This window comes from Mauremys reevesii, linkage group 17 (assembly GCF_016161935.1).
Source record: "Mauremys reevesii isolate NIE-2019 linkage group 17, ASM1616193v1, whole genome shotgun sequence".
Lineage (NCBI taxonomy): Eukaryota > Metazoa > Chordata > Testudines > Geoemydidae > Mauremys > Mauremys reevesii.
The window spans coordinates 8,626,200-8,640,947 of NC_052639.1; the positions used below are offsets into that span (position 1 = coordinate 8,626,200).

The 14,748-nt window shown below is 50.7% G+C and overlaps 2 non-coding genes across 2 annotated transcripts; one reads left to right on the top strand and one right to left on the bottom strand.

The window, feature by feature from the left end:
- The first annotated feature begins 1,604 nt into the window (after positions 1-1,604).
- TRNAS-GCU lies at positions 1,605-1,686 on the top strand. The gene has a single exon. It is a non-coding gene; the product is annotated as a tRNA-Ser (tRNA).
- Positions 1,687-14,226: 12,540 nt separating this feature from the next.
- Positions 14,227-14,443, bottom strand: LOC120385248. Its single transcript, XR_005589372.1, has one exon. It is a non-coding gene; the product is annotated as a small nucleolar RNA U3 (small nucleolar RNA).
- Between the last annotated feature and the right edge of the window lie 305 nt (positions 14,444-14,748).

Here is a 14,748-nt window from a genome sequence, read left to right on the forward strand (position 1 = left end):
GGCCCCATTCCCAGGTGTGGCTCATGGGGGCACGGACAAGGGTAAGGGGGGGCCTGACCCTCAAAAAGTTTTGGACCACTGATCTCGGTGCTGGGACAAGGGTGTTTACTCTGCGGCGACCCCCAAAGGGCAGGTGTGGCTGCTGTCCAGCTGCCTGGGCCCAGACAATGGCCACAAATTCTGTCTCCTAGCAACCGCTGGCGGGGCGCACCTGCTGCAAGACACCAGCTGGCTGGGACGAGTTGGAGAACAAAGAACGAGGTGGAGGCCAGGTGAGCAGGTTACCGGGGAAACAGAACAAAGGACAGAAGAGGGGAAAGGGCCTGGCTGAGTCGGGCTGTTGGGAGCAAGGAGTCTGCTGGGTTGGGGACTCGACGGGAGAGCCCAGGCTCTGAGTTCGGGGTCCCCCCAAGATGGACGTTGCTGAATCTTCCTGCTTCCTGTGCGAACACAGAACTTTCCCAGGCTGGATTCCAGACCCCTAATGAACCTTCTGTTTTACAGCACTGGCGGAGTCACTGGTGATTGTGGAAGTTGGGGGTGCAGGACTCTTTTGCGGGCGGGGGAGGGGGGGTGTAAGGCTTTCCCCGGTGTCCTGCTAAGGTGACTCACTACAGGAAGCTCCTGGCATGGAACAGGGGGGCTGAAAGGTCCAAGGTCAGTCCCAGGACGTGCTGCAGGCAAGGAGGTTTCCCCCAGTGAGAGCGTCCCCTGGGCGGTGTCACACTGATGAGGGCTCTGCCTGGGTTTGGTTCAGAGCTGTCCCAGAGCACGGAGCCTGGGTCAGGCCCCCAGCATGTGACCTGCAGGCTCCACTCTGGCAAAGCTCCATGTCCCTGGGCTTTGGCATCACTAGCCCCTGCTTAGTGACTAGGGGTCAGTTTAGGGGAGTGATTCCCAAAATGTGGGGCATGCCTCCTAGGGGGGCTCAGAGGAATGTTCATGGGGCACCTCAGGGTTGAGCCAGCCCCCATGGAGGGCAGGGAGGGAGCCCCACTCAGCCCCACTCTGTCCCAGCTCTTCGCCCACCCTACCCTCAGCCTGAGCCTGAGTCCCCGGCCCAGCCGCGACCCCCTTACCTGTGTCTGCACCCCTCTCCCCAGCAAGCCACAGCCCCACTCCCAGCCCTGGTTCTCGACCGCAGCTTCTGGGGGGCCTCCACCATGGCTAAGAGGGCACCGTGTGAAATGTTTGGGGACCACTGGTTTAGGGTGACGTCCTCAATTGCTTCTATGCAGTCCAATGAAAGCTATTCCTCACCCACCTACCCCTCCATCAGGACCGACTAGGTATGTTCTGCTGCCCTTCACTCATGCAGGAAGGATAACAACATTTCATTCCACTCAATCCTAAAGTGATTTGTAACCCGCCACCAGCCAAAACTGGTCATTTTGGGAAAGTGGCCCCATCATGCTGCATACCTAGGCAGAGTAGGTGTGTCTATGCAAACACGGTCTGTTCCTGAAGTCTTTCCCCCAGCTCCTCACTAGATGTGAGGGGGCAGCTCATTCAGCCCCTGCGTCCACTTAGTGTTTCAAAACTCCTTATTGTCCCTATCTCTGCTGGCCTTAGATTTCTCCTCCTGTTCATCTTTCAGCAGTTCTGATGAGGTGGCCGAGTGGTTAAGGTGATGGACTGCTAATCTATTGTGCTCTGCACGCATGGGTTCGAATCCCATCCTCATCGGACACATTTAGTCTTCATTCCTCCTTTATAGACAACCATCTCCCCCATTGGTACAATAACAATCTTGCTTCTTGCAAACAAAAACCTTCTCAGGAACTCAGAACTCCTTTGCTTTAAATTAAATGTCTAAATCCCAGATTTCTTTAAAAAAAAGAATTCTCTAGTCCTGTATTTCTTAGTTTTTATCTCAAAAGGTAACATCCTCATCATCTCCCCCAAACACCCTGGGACCTGCCGAAATAATTAAAATACCCCCATCCTGAGCAAGGCCAGAACAGTGAACCAGAGCTAGTGTCTAGGCCAAGCTGTTCTGAAGGAGGCAACTCAAACATTTTCTCCCTGCTTCCCTTGGCAAGGTCTGACTGAGAAAACAAAATTCCCCAAACTGAAAATTTTCTGCTGAAACACCAATACTAGTCTGGATGGGGACTTTGATATGAATGTATTATTATTATTATTATTATTCTCTTCTGATTTATCTCAGTTCAGTGTTTGTCCTCCAGATGTGTTTGCAGCTGCTGAGTTGTGGGGGAGAGAGGCCAAGTCATCATGTCTCTTCCTCCCTTTCATAGTGTCTTCCAACTTGCTAGGAAGCTCCTTTGCTGCGATATGAGTCAAGCAGTGTCCATTGTCGCTGTGCTATCTCGGAGAAGTCTGCATTGTACACGGTCCTTGGGAGTGTGAATCCCTTCAATGGGCCAGCAGCAAGTCCGGCTCCTCCCTTGTCGCACCTGAAAGTCTGGTAGGGGGCATTTCCCCACCTCATAACATATCTCTGTAACACACACCAAGCAAAACTTCATAACTTCCCAACCAATGCGAGCACACACAATCCAACATGATATTAATGTACAACAGATCAAGATTTTTGAAATGATACCTCACAAGGCAGACTTTGTACAAACCGTGTCATCATTATATGAGAGTGGTGAATATGGGGCTTCCAAGGCGCTGCTTTGAGCACAGCGTGCCACACCTGGGCTTCCATTGCAATGGAGACGTACCCTTAGAGTCCATCTCTCCTGGGATAAATATGGCAGCAAGGCTGGCCTGGGTCATCTGACTTGGGCTCCTGGAGCTAAAGCTGAGGGGCTAAAAACTGTGGTGCAGATATTTGTGTTCACACTGAAGCCTGGGTGATCTCCAGGGCCTGCAGACATCAAACGATGAGGAATTCTGCACACAGAGAGGACCCTGCTAGTGGAAAATGCCTTTGGAAAAGCCCCTTCTGTCACCAGCTGTGGTCGTACAGTGCTCAGTGCTCTGCGTTGTGGCCTCAAGAGCCATGGATGCAAGTTGAGTTACGATGACCTTTTCCTTGAATTGAAGGAAGGAGCAGAAAATGGAGAGGAAAGAAACAGAGAGAAAACGCCTCTTCTCTCTCCCCTCCCTCTCCCAGCAAGAAATGTGACCAAGGACCAGCGTTAGGGGAACTGATGCCCTGGGCAAAACTTGTACTTTGGCATTTCCCCATCACCCCTGGGCAATCCCCCTCCCCCTTTAGTGCTAGCTCCTGCACTCCCAACCCTTGCGCCTCCTTCACCCCTAACTCCTGCCCCCTCCTGTGCCCTAACCGCAACGCTGTGTCCCCTTTGCCCTTAACTCCCGCACTCCCCTCCTGTGCCACCAGCCACTGCCCTGCTCCTGCACCCCCTTCACCCTAACCCCTGCACCCACGTGGGGACACTGACCTGTGTACATGGAGCAGCTGGCATTGCTGCCTGCTCCTCCCTGGGATGCTGTTCCTCCGGGCACCCCAAGGGGCTGCAGGGGCAGGGCGAGAAGCGACATCATCCGAGCTCCCTGCATCCAGGTCACTTTCCTCAGCCGGGCTGTATCAGGGGAGGGCAGAGAGCAGCAGCTTCTGATGCTCCCCTCACAGCCCAGCCCAGGTGGGGAAAGTGACCAGGATGCATGGAGCACATAGTGTTGCTCCTCGCTCCCCCCACCCTCTGTGGGGCCACGGAGGAGCACTGGGGCAGGGGAGAGCAGTGAGCACCTTTGCACTGCCACACGGTGCCCTTTGACCCCCTGGAGCCCTGGGCGGCTGCCGGGGGCCCCACCCCTAAGGCCGGCCGGGCTCCCCAGCACGAACAGCAGAGACACAGGGAGACTGGCCCCACACTGAGCAGTGGTAGCCTGGGCGGCTCGTAATGGAGGCTCGGGGGGCTCAGCCTCCCCAAACCTTGCATCACCAAGGGGGCAGTGGGGCCTATGACTAGGGGCCCTGGCCAAATTGGGCCCCCCTGGAAAAGTCTCCCCCATGTCAGCCCCAAGGCTGGAGGAGCTCCCACTCCCTGCTACGGCCCGGGGGCTGCAGCAGGGGCAGAGAGCGTCTCTGGTCTCGGGGCCACAGCGGGGCAGGGGTAAAGGAGTGACAGGGTGGGGCCAGTGGGGGAAGGGGTGGAACAGAGGTGACAGTGGATGGGGCCGTGGGTGGAAGGTGTGGAAGGAGGCGGAGCCACAGACAGAAGTGGGGGGTTATGGTTCCAGTTCTGGGGCTCCCGCACTTGTTCTCCCTTCCCTGGGCTTTAGCATCACTAGCCCCTGCTTAGCGAGTAGGGTACAGTGGTCCCCAAAATGTGGGGCATGACTCCTAGAGGGACACAGAGGCAAATTCATGGAGGGAGCAGCGCTCAGCCCCACTCTGCCCCAGCTCTTCCCCAACCCCACCCTCAGCCTGGGCCCCTGACTCCCAGCCCAGCCTCGACCCCCTCAACCCTGTCCGCACCCCTCTCTCCCCAGCAAGCAACAGCTCCACTCCCAGCCCCGGTTCTCAACCGTGGTTTTCAAGGGTGCCACAGCCATGGATACGAGGGCACAGTGTGAAATGTTTGGGGAATCACTGGTTGAGGGTGATGTTCTCAATCACTTCTATGCAGTCAAATAAAAGCTATTCCTCACTCACCCCTCCATCAGGATGGACTAGGTATGTTCTGCTGCCCTTCACTCATGCAGGAAGGATAATAACATTTCATTCCATTGAATCCTAAAGTGATCTGTAACCCACCACCAGCCAAAACTGGTCATTTTGGGAAAGCGGCCCCATCATGCTGCATAGCTAGGCAGAGTAGGTGTGTCTGTGCAAACACGGTCTGTTCCTGAAGTCTTTCCCCCAGCTCCTCACTAAATGTGAGGGGGGAGCTCATTCAGCCCCTGCTTCCGCTTAATATTTAAAAACTCCTTATTGTCCCTAGCTCTGCTGACCTTAGATTTCTCCTTCTATCTCTTTCTTGACAGCTCAGATGAGGTGGCCAAGTGGTTAAGGTGATGGGCTGCTAATTCATTGTGCTCTGCACACATGGGTTTGAATCCCATCTTCCTGCAATGCTTTTAGTTTTCACCCCTCCTTTGTAGACAACCATCTCCCCCTTTGGTACAATGACAGATCAAACAATGTTACTTCTTGCAAACAAAAACCTTCTCAGAAACTCAGAACTCTCTTGCTTTAAATAAAATGTCTAAATCCCAGATTAAAAAAAAAATTCTCTAGTCCTGTATTTCTTAGTTTTTCTCTCAAAAGGGAACATCCTCATCATCTCCCCCAAACACCCTGGGACTGCCCCAAATTATTAAAATACCCTCAACCTGAGCAAGGCCAGAGCAGTGAACCAGAGCTAGTGTCTAGGCCAAGCTGTTCTGAAGGAGTCAACTCAAACATTTTCTCCCTGCTTCCCTTGGCAAGGTCTGACTGAGAAAACAAAATTCCCCAAACTGAAAATTTTCTGCTGAAAAACCAATACTAGTCTGTTTGGGGACTTTGGTTTGCAAGTATTATTGTTATTATTCTCTTCTGATTTCTGAATCAGTTCAGTCTTTGTCCTCCAGGTGTGTTTCCAGCTGCTGAGTTGTGGGGGAGAGAGGCCAAGTCATGATGTCTCTTCCCCTCTTTCATAGTTTCTTCCAACTTGCTAGGAAGCTCCTTTGCTACCATGTGAGTCAAGCAGTGTCCATTGTCTCTGCGCTATCTCGGAGAAGCCTGCATTGTACACGGTTCCTGGGATAGTCCTTGGGACTGTGGATCCCTTCAATGGGCCAGCAGCGAGTCTGGCTCCTCCATTGTCACACCTGAAAGGCTGGTGGGGGCATTTCCCAACCTCCTAACATATCTCAGTAACACACACAGAGCAAAACTTCATAACTTCCCAACCAATGTGAGCACACACAATCCAACACGATATTAATGTTCAACAGATGAAGACTTTTGAAATGACACCTCACCAGGCAGACTTTGTACAAACCATCTCATCATTATATGAGAGTGGTGAATATGGGGCTTGCAGGGTGCTGCTTTGAGCACAGCGTGCCACACCTGGGCTTCCATTGCAATGGAGACGTACCTTAGAGTCCATCGCTCCTGGGATAAAGATGGCAGCAGGGCTGGCCTGGGTTATCTGACTTGGGCTCCTGGAGCTAAAGCTGAGGGGCTAAAAACTGTGGTGCAGATATTTGTGTTCACACTGAAGCCTGGGTTCAGAAACCCTCATGGAGCCTCAGAGATTGGGCTCAAGCCCATATGTCTGCACTGTAATTTTATAGAGGTTGGGAGGGAGTTTAGCAAGTGGAAATGGTAAAACCACATTGAGGGAACTGGACCACTGACCTATCAGCTCTTAACACCCAAACTTTCAGTAACTCTATTATCAGTGCCTGTGAGTGTAATTTAAACCATAGGTCCATCTAGCTCTGAATCTTGTCTTCTGACAGTAGCCAATACCAGGTGCCACAAAAGCCACTCCTCAAGGTACTACTGGGAGTTCAACCGAGGATCTCCTGCTTACAAAACAAAGGTTTTAACCAGCTAAGCTATAGTACCTGCTATTATTTAAAGTATCATGTTTGCCCACACCTGACTTTCTGCCAATCCCCACTGGGCCCTGACAAGTGTTGCTTGTGTTTGGATTCTGTAAAGCAGAGGAGCAGATGAAGTTTTGCTCCCAAGGTGTGTGTGTGATTCTTTGGACAGGTCTACACTACAAAATTAGGTTGGTGTAATTACATTACTTAGGCTGGCAATGCAGTTCTATAAACGTAATCCCAGTGTAGATAGTGGCTCAGCAGTCAGAACTTTCTGGAGCTATGAAAGGGGAGGGGCCCAGACTCTGTAGCAGGAATGCAGGGCAGGTGAGTTCACGGCAGGCATGGTGGGATACTGGTGGAGGCCAGTTATGGTGATATAATGACCAGCAGCATTTACACTGACAATTTGTCACTTTAAGTTTGCTGCAAAAAGCTCTAGACCTCTTGTTGAGGTGGTTTTATTTTGTCACCAAAACAGGGCAATTTTGTCGCCAGACGTGGTATTGCTGTGTGTGCACCTGCCAAAAGCTGCCGACCGAGGGAGTGTTGTGTGTTCTTCACACACCTGAGCAATATAATGATGCTGAAATAACTTTGTAGTGCAGACCTGGCCAAAGATACACACACACACACACACACACACACACACACACACACACACACCCCCCTTGCAAGGAAAACCTCACCTGCTCCTCTGCTTTGCAGAATCCAAACACAAGCAAAGCTTCCCAGTGGGGATGGCAGGGAGTCAGGTGTGGGCAAACATGATACTTTAAATAATAGCAGGTACTATGGCTTAGCTGACAGACTGCAGATTATAACCCAGCAGGCAGATTATAACCCAGGAAGCCAAATCCTTCCCCAAACTGACAGTTGAAGCAGAAGATCCCCTTGGAAAGATCAGGATTTTTGCCTTTAAAAACAAGGAAAATGTGCATTGGTCTCTTCTGTCTACAGCGAGAGATTGAAGAAGCGCAATAGATTTCATTGACTGGAGGTTGAGAGGGGATTTAATCACTGTTTTTAAATACACAGTTTTAAAAATTCCCAGAGGGGGGAATATCTGATTTTAAAGGGTTCTTTAATTCACCAGATAAAGGTTGAACACGACCCCATTGGTTTGCAGTCAATGTCACAAAATGCCAACTGGAAATTACCATTTTTTAACTGTGAGGCTAATTATCTAGTGGAACAAGCTCCGTAAGGGACATGGTTAATTCCCCATCTCTGCCCTGTGTAAATGAAGACCGCAGCTCTTGCTGCAAGACACCTGGTGTGTGGGTGTCCCTGTTCCCCCTTCAGAACCTCTGGTACATGGTGCTTCCCTCCTCCCAGTTCAAGATCCCCATCATGTGGGTGCTCCCATCCCGGATCCCCGGTGGGTGTCTCTGTCCCCCACCCCATGAACTAGCTCCCGTGTGTGGTTTCCCCTGCCTGCCCCTATCCAGGATCTGTGGGTGTCTCTGTTCCCCTTTTCAAGATCTGTGTTGCTTGGGTGCGTCCCTCACCCCCAGTCAGCATCCCCAGCGTGTGGGTGCTCCATCCCCCCTGCAGGCTCTGCAGGGGGTGTCTGTATAAAAAGAGACTGTGTCTCACTGTCTTGCCCAGGCTACACTGCAGGGGCTATTCACAGGTGCGATCCCACTACTGATCAGCATGGGAGTTTTGACCTGCTCCGTTTCCCGACCTGGGCCGGTTCACCCCTCCTTAGGCAACCTGGAGACCCCAAGCTTCCCCGGAATCACCATATTGATGCTGAACTTAGAGCGGACACCTGATCGGCACAGCCCCCTGCAGCCCAGAACTCCTGAGCTCAAGCGATCCGCCAGCCCCAGCCTCAGCCTCCCCAGGCGCTGGGATCACAGGCACCAGCCACAGAGCCCGGCTTGTTTCATAGCTTGGCAGCTGGAGCTTTAAACTCTGCTTGTGAGCTCTGTGCCTGGGCCAGACGGGGACAGCCTGGAACTGGGAAATGCTCCTGCTTCCCCCGCCCCCATCTCATGTTGAGCTGCAGGCGCCGCTGTCGTCCCAGATAAGATCCCGGATGTTCCGGTGACCCTTCCCCCGCCCAGCTGTCCGGGTACCTCTGCCCCCCAGACAGAATCCTGGATTAGCAGACAGACCAATGGAGAAATGCCGTTGAGTCCAGGGTAATACTCCACTGCCATTTTACCTTTTTCGCTTGCTAAACTCCTTCCCAACCTTGTGGGGTCCCAGAGCCTGGTATTGAGCCCGAGCCGAGATGTCTACAGTGCAAATTTACCACCCCGCAGCGCAAGCCCCGGAGCCTGCACTGGCACGGGACAGCCGTGGGTGTTTCATTGCAGTGCGGACATAGCCCAGCATTATGTCTACACTGCCATTAACACACCCAAGTCACTATTCTCAAACCCTGGGTCAGTTGATTCAGGCTTGTGGGGCTTGCGCTGCAGGGTTATAAAATTACAGTGTAGACACTTGGGCTTGAGCCCAGCCTCCGAGACCCCACGAGGGGTGAGGGTCTCTGAGCCTGGGCTCCAGTATGAGCCCCAGGAGCCCAAATCAGATCATCCAGGCCAGCCGGACCAGGGATTTTGTCACAGTCTAGATGCCCTCTCAGGGTATGTCTACACTGCAATGTAAGCCCAGGGTTAGCAGAAGTCATGTCAGCAGCCCCAACACATAAACATAAACCACAAGGGAAAGACCCACCCCCCAGATAAGCTGGGCAGTGTCCTTCTCCCTACGGTTCGTAAGTCCAGCAACCAAAAGTCCTTTAACATGAGCCATCCCCTCTCTGCACCCCACTCACAGCTGTTGTCCTTAGTCAGTGCAAGCCCAGAGGTGCCTCTGTAGAGTTCACCTGCCATCCTGGGTGGAAAAGAGGGGAAAATAAGAAGGCACCGTACTCACTATGTTGTCTAGGGACTCACTCATCCCTCCACTGCCACCCTGTCCTAAAGTTGGTCTAACACCTACATTTTAGTATTGAGACCCAGGCCCCAGCCCGCTTGGCTTTGGAACCCCTGTCCCCTGCCTAGCAAGTGCTATTGAATTGAGGGTGAGTCCCTCAATCGGGGTCTGCCAAGCACAGTTGTGCTGCCCTCGATGCACACAACAAGGATAACAACCCTTTATTTCTCCTGCCCCTGTAACATGGAGACTGGGAATCCAACACCAGCCAAACATGATCATTTCGGCAAGCAACCCAACCTATTTCCCACATACTGTAAAATCCACATGCAGACTCCTACACAAAACCTTGCAAGAAAATCTTCCTGAGGGGGTCTGAAGCACTTGCTGCTGGAGGGAAGGAGGGAGTTGTGGGTTGGGATTGAGGAGCACTGGGAATAGGAGGAGGCTGTGGGTTGGGATTGAGGGGCACTGGGAATAGGAGGGGGCTGTGGGATGGGACAGAGGAGAAGGGTGAAGAGGTTCAGGCTCTGGTTGGGAGTGAGGAGCAGTGAGCATAGGAGGGACTGAGGGTTGGGATTGAGGGGCACTGGGAAAAGAGGGCACATGGGTTTGGGCTGAAGAGCATCTTCATTTGGGGATCCAGCAGGACAGGGGAAGGCAGCAGGTGATTCTAATTCCTTAGGGATATTCTGTGTGTTTGTCTGTCTGTGTGTGTGTGTGTGTGCAGGGGAGGAACATGCTCTATGCCCAGAGGCCTTTATTCCTCCAGGCTGCAAGGACAGAGGGGCTGTCAGGAAGTTGCCCCTTCAAACCCACACAGAAAAAGGCCCTTCTGAGGAAAGGGAAAATCCTGCAGAGAAAAAGTAACATCAAAGAGGACATGAGAAAGACAGTTTAAGATCTTCATGAGTAGTTTATCACCTGACCACGGATTTGAACTGTGGATCCTCAGATTAAAAGTCTGATGCTTTACCAACTAAGCTAGTCAGGCTCATGAAGCACAGGAGCAAGTTGGTGCAGAGGAGAAACTAGTCAAGAAAACAAGAGCAAGAAACAATAGGGGAAACCTGCTGCTCTCTCTGGCCCAGTCAACACTACGAGTTTATATCAAAACGTCTGTTAGTCTATAAGGTGCCACAAGACTCTTTGCTGCTTCTACCAACTGAGCTAGCCAGGCTCAGGAAAAGTGCAAGTTGGTGCAGAGGTGAAGCTAGTCAAGAAAATTATTGGGTGAGTTCCCAAAGCCTGAAGGGTCAAAAATATTGTCACGGGTGGTTCAGGGTATATGTTCACCCCCCCCCCCAAAAAGCAAACGGAAAAAAATTGTTTCTCGCCTTTCTTCAATGTCACCGTATGTCTACTGGATGCTGCTGGCAGACGCGGTGCAGAAGCGCTACACAGCAGCATCCCCTTTCTTTCCCTTCCTGAGGGCAGCTGCTATGGGAGGACTGATATCTGTCATCGTCGTCCCGTGAGTGCTCCTCGTTGGCCTTAGTGAGGTCGGACAGGGGTGCCTGGGCAAAAATGGGAATGACTCCCAGGTCATTCTCTTCTTTAAGCTTTGTCTAATGGCGATTCAGTCCTGCCTGGAATATCATAGCAGGTGGAGGCTGCCCTCCCCTTCCTGCCTTTGAGCTCTACTTGCAGAGGCAATAAAGTCAGTGTTGTTTCAAATTCATGTACTCTTTATTACTTCATCACACAAATGGGGGGATAACTGCCACGGAAGCCCAGGAGGGGTGGGGGAGGAGGGAAGCAATGGATGGGGTTGTTGTAGGGGCACCCCCTAGAATGACATGCAGCTCATCATTTCTGCTAGATGTCTGGGGCTCTGACCTAGAGCAGCCATTTGCTTCTCTAGTTCTTTAGTAGGCTTGCCTGATAGTTTAGCCAGGACTACCTCTTCATTAAACAAAACTTAAAGAAGAGAATGATCTAGGTTGTCTGTGGGCGAGGACTGGCCTGCCACCCAAGGCCTGTGAAAGTGTGGGATCATTGTCCAGGATGGGTTGTAGATCCCTTAGACATACCCTTAGAGCCCCGACCAGGGCTATTCTATCTACTGCCCAAAATCCACAAACCCGGAAATCCTGGATGCCCCATCATCTCGGGCATTGGAACTCTCACTGAAGGACTGTCTGGATATGTGGACTCTCTACTCAGACCCTATGCCACCAGCACTCCCAGCTATCTCCGTGACACCACTGATTTCCTGAGGAAACTACAATGCATTGGTGACCTTCCAGAAAACACCATCCTGGCCACCATGGATGTAGAGGCTCTCTACACCAACATCCCACACGCGGATGGAATACAAGCTGTCAGGAACAGTATCCCTGATGATGCCACAGCACAACTGGTTGCTGAGCTCTGTGCCTTTATCCTCAGACACAACTATTTCAAATTTGATGACAATATATATCTCCAGATCAGTGGCACCGCTATGGGCACCCGCATGGCCCCACAATATGCCAAAATTTTTATGGCTGACCTGGAACAATGCTTCCTCAGCTCCCGTCCACTCACGCCCCTTCTCTACCTACGCTACATTGATGACATCATCATCTGGACCCATGGGAAGGAGACTCTGGAAAAATTCCACCACGATTTCAACAGCTTCCACCCCACCATCAACCTCAGCCTGGACCAATCTACACGGGAGGTCCACTTCCTAGACACTACGGTGCAAATAATTGATGGTCACATTAACACCACCCTATACCGAAAACCTACCGACCGCTATGCCTACCTTCATGCCTCCAGCTTCCATCCCGGGCACACCACAAGATCCATTGTCTACAGCCAAGCACTGAGGTACAACCGCATCTGCTCTAACCCCACAGACAGAGACCAACACCTACAAAATCTCCACCAAGCATTCTCAAAACTACAGTACCCGCACGAGGAAATAAGGAGACAGATCAACAGAGCCAGACGTGTACCCAGAAGCCTCCTACTGCAAGACAAACCCAAGAAAGAAACCAACAGGACTCCACTGGCCATCACATACAGTCCCCAGCTAAAACCCCTCCAGCGCATCATCAGGGATCTACAACCCATCCTGGAGAATGATCCCACACTTTCACAGGCCTTTGGTGGCAGGCCAGTCCTCGCCCACAGACAACCTGCCAACCTGAAGCATATTCTCACCAGTAACTGCACACCGCACCATAGTAACTCTAGCTCAGGAACCAACCCATGCAACAAACCTCGATGCCAACTCTGCCCACATATCTACACCAGCAACACCATCACAGGACCTAACCAGATCAGCCACACCATCACCGGTTCATTCACCTGCACGTCCACCAATGTAATATATCCCATCATATGCCAGCAATGCCCCTCTATGTACATTGGCCAAACTGGACAGTCTCTAAGGAAAAGAATAAATGGACACAAATCAGATATTAGGAATGGCAATATACAAAAACCTGTAGGAGAACACTTCAACCTCCCTGGCCACACAATAGCAGATCTTAAGGTGGCCATCCTGCAGCAAAAAAACTTCAGGACCAGACTTCAAAGAGAAACTGCTGAGCTCCACTTGATCTGCAAATTTGACACCATCAGCTCAGGATTAAACAAAGACTGTGAATGGCTTGCCAATTACAGAACCAGTTTCTCCTCCCTTGGTTTTCACACCTCAACTGCTAGAACAGGGCCTCATCCTCCCTGATTGAACTAACCGCGTTATATCTAGCTTGCTTCTTGCTTGCATATATAAACCTGCCCCTGGAAATTTCCACCACTTGCATCCAAAGAAGTGGATATTCACCCACGAAAGCTCATACTGCAAAACATCTGTTAGTCTATAAGGTGCCACAGGATTCTTTGCTGCTTTTACAGATCCAGACTAACACGACTACCCCTCTGATACTTGATACAGTACAGCTAATAACCATCTTTGCTAACTTGCAAAAGGCAAGGGGATGCTGGTGTGTAGCACTGCAGTACCACGTCTGTCAGCACCATCCAGTAGACATACAGTGACTGTGAAAAAAAGGCTGAATGGGCTCCATGGTTGCCGTGCTATGGCGTCTGCCCGGGCAATCCAGGGAAAAGGGCGCGAAATGATTATCTGCCATTAATTTCATGGAGGGAGGATTGACTGACGACATTTACTCAGAATCACCCACGACACTATTTTTGCCCCATCATGCACTGGTATCTCAACCCAGAATTCTAATGGGTGGGGGAGACTGCAGGAACTATGGGATAGCTACCCACTGTGCAACGCTCTGGAAATCGATACTAGCCTCAGTACATGGGCGCACACCGCCAAATTAATGTGCTTAGTGTGGCCGTGTTCACTTGACTTTATATAATCTGTTTCCAAAAACTGGTTTCTGTAAAATCGGAATAATCCCATAGTGTAGACATACCCTGAGACAGCTTTAGAACCCTCTACCCACTATACGGCCAAGAGACAGCAACTCTCAGATCCTGTGTGGATTATCTGATGGGCTTGGGGCCAAGAGCAAACTGCGTACCCCCTGCCAGAGCAGGAGAAGTAAAAATAGGGGCTTCCTGAAAAATGGGAAAGGAAGAAGAAAGAAGCAAGTGGAAAAGGAAGAGAACGTGCAGACACAGAACCCTACCTAAATTCTGAAATAGATTACAAGAAAAAAAGAGAGAGAGAGCAGCATAAAGCAAACTTAAAAAACTTTCAGTAAGAACTGAATTAGAAACCTTTAAAACACCAGTTTTCACACTACCTTTACTTTTCTTCCAAATTCTACCAAAAGAAATTAAGACTTGCCACTAAACAACAGCTTTAAACAAGCTCAGATAACAGAAAAGAAAACCAAAACATTTATTTTTAAATTTGTTTTATAAGAACTAACCACTCAGTCTGTGTTCTCTTCTTCTCAGCTTCCCAAAAGGAAAGCAAGAACACTCATCAATAGCAGATAGCAGATGCATTAAGGCACCACTATCCACTTGCTTCATGCTCAGAAGAGAACAGTTTAACTCCTCATCATGGTTAGCAAGGTCAGACACTTTCAACCACACTTCTCTAGTTACAAAAAATAGAAATGATCCCTGAAAGTACAGTCTTAACAAAGCTGTTCTCGGCTACACACCCAGGCTAATGTGCGCAAGCTTTCTTCCCATGGTGAATGTTTTCATACAATGGGTTTCACCCCCAGCGAATTAAAGAACAAAAATCTAAAACCAGGTTCCCATTTCATTAAAGCACAATCGAGGCAGCTTTAGCACACTGGCCATTAGAAGATGTTTATGTCGCTATTTACAGACACACACACACACACCTCCTGATTAGCATGTGGAGCTCCTACCGACCAATCAAACCCTCTTGCTGTGCCATACCTCTCACAGGCTCCTCTGTGCCACATGACAGCT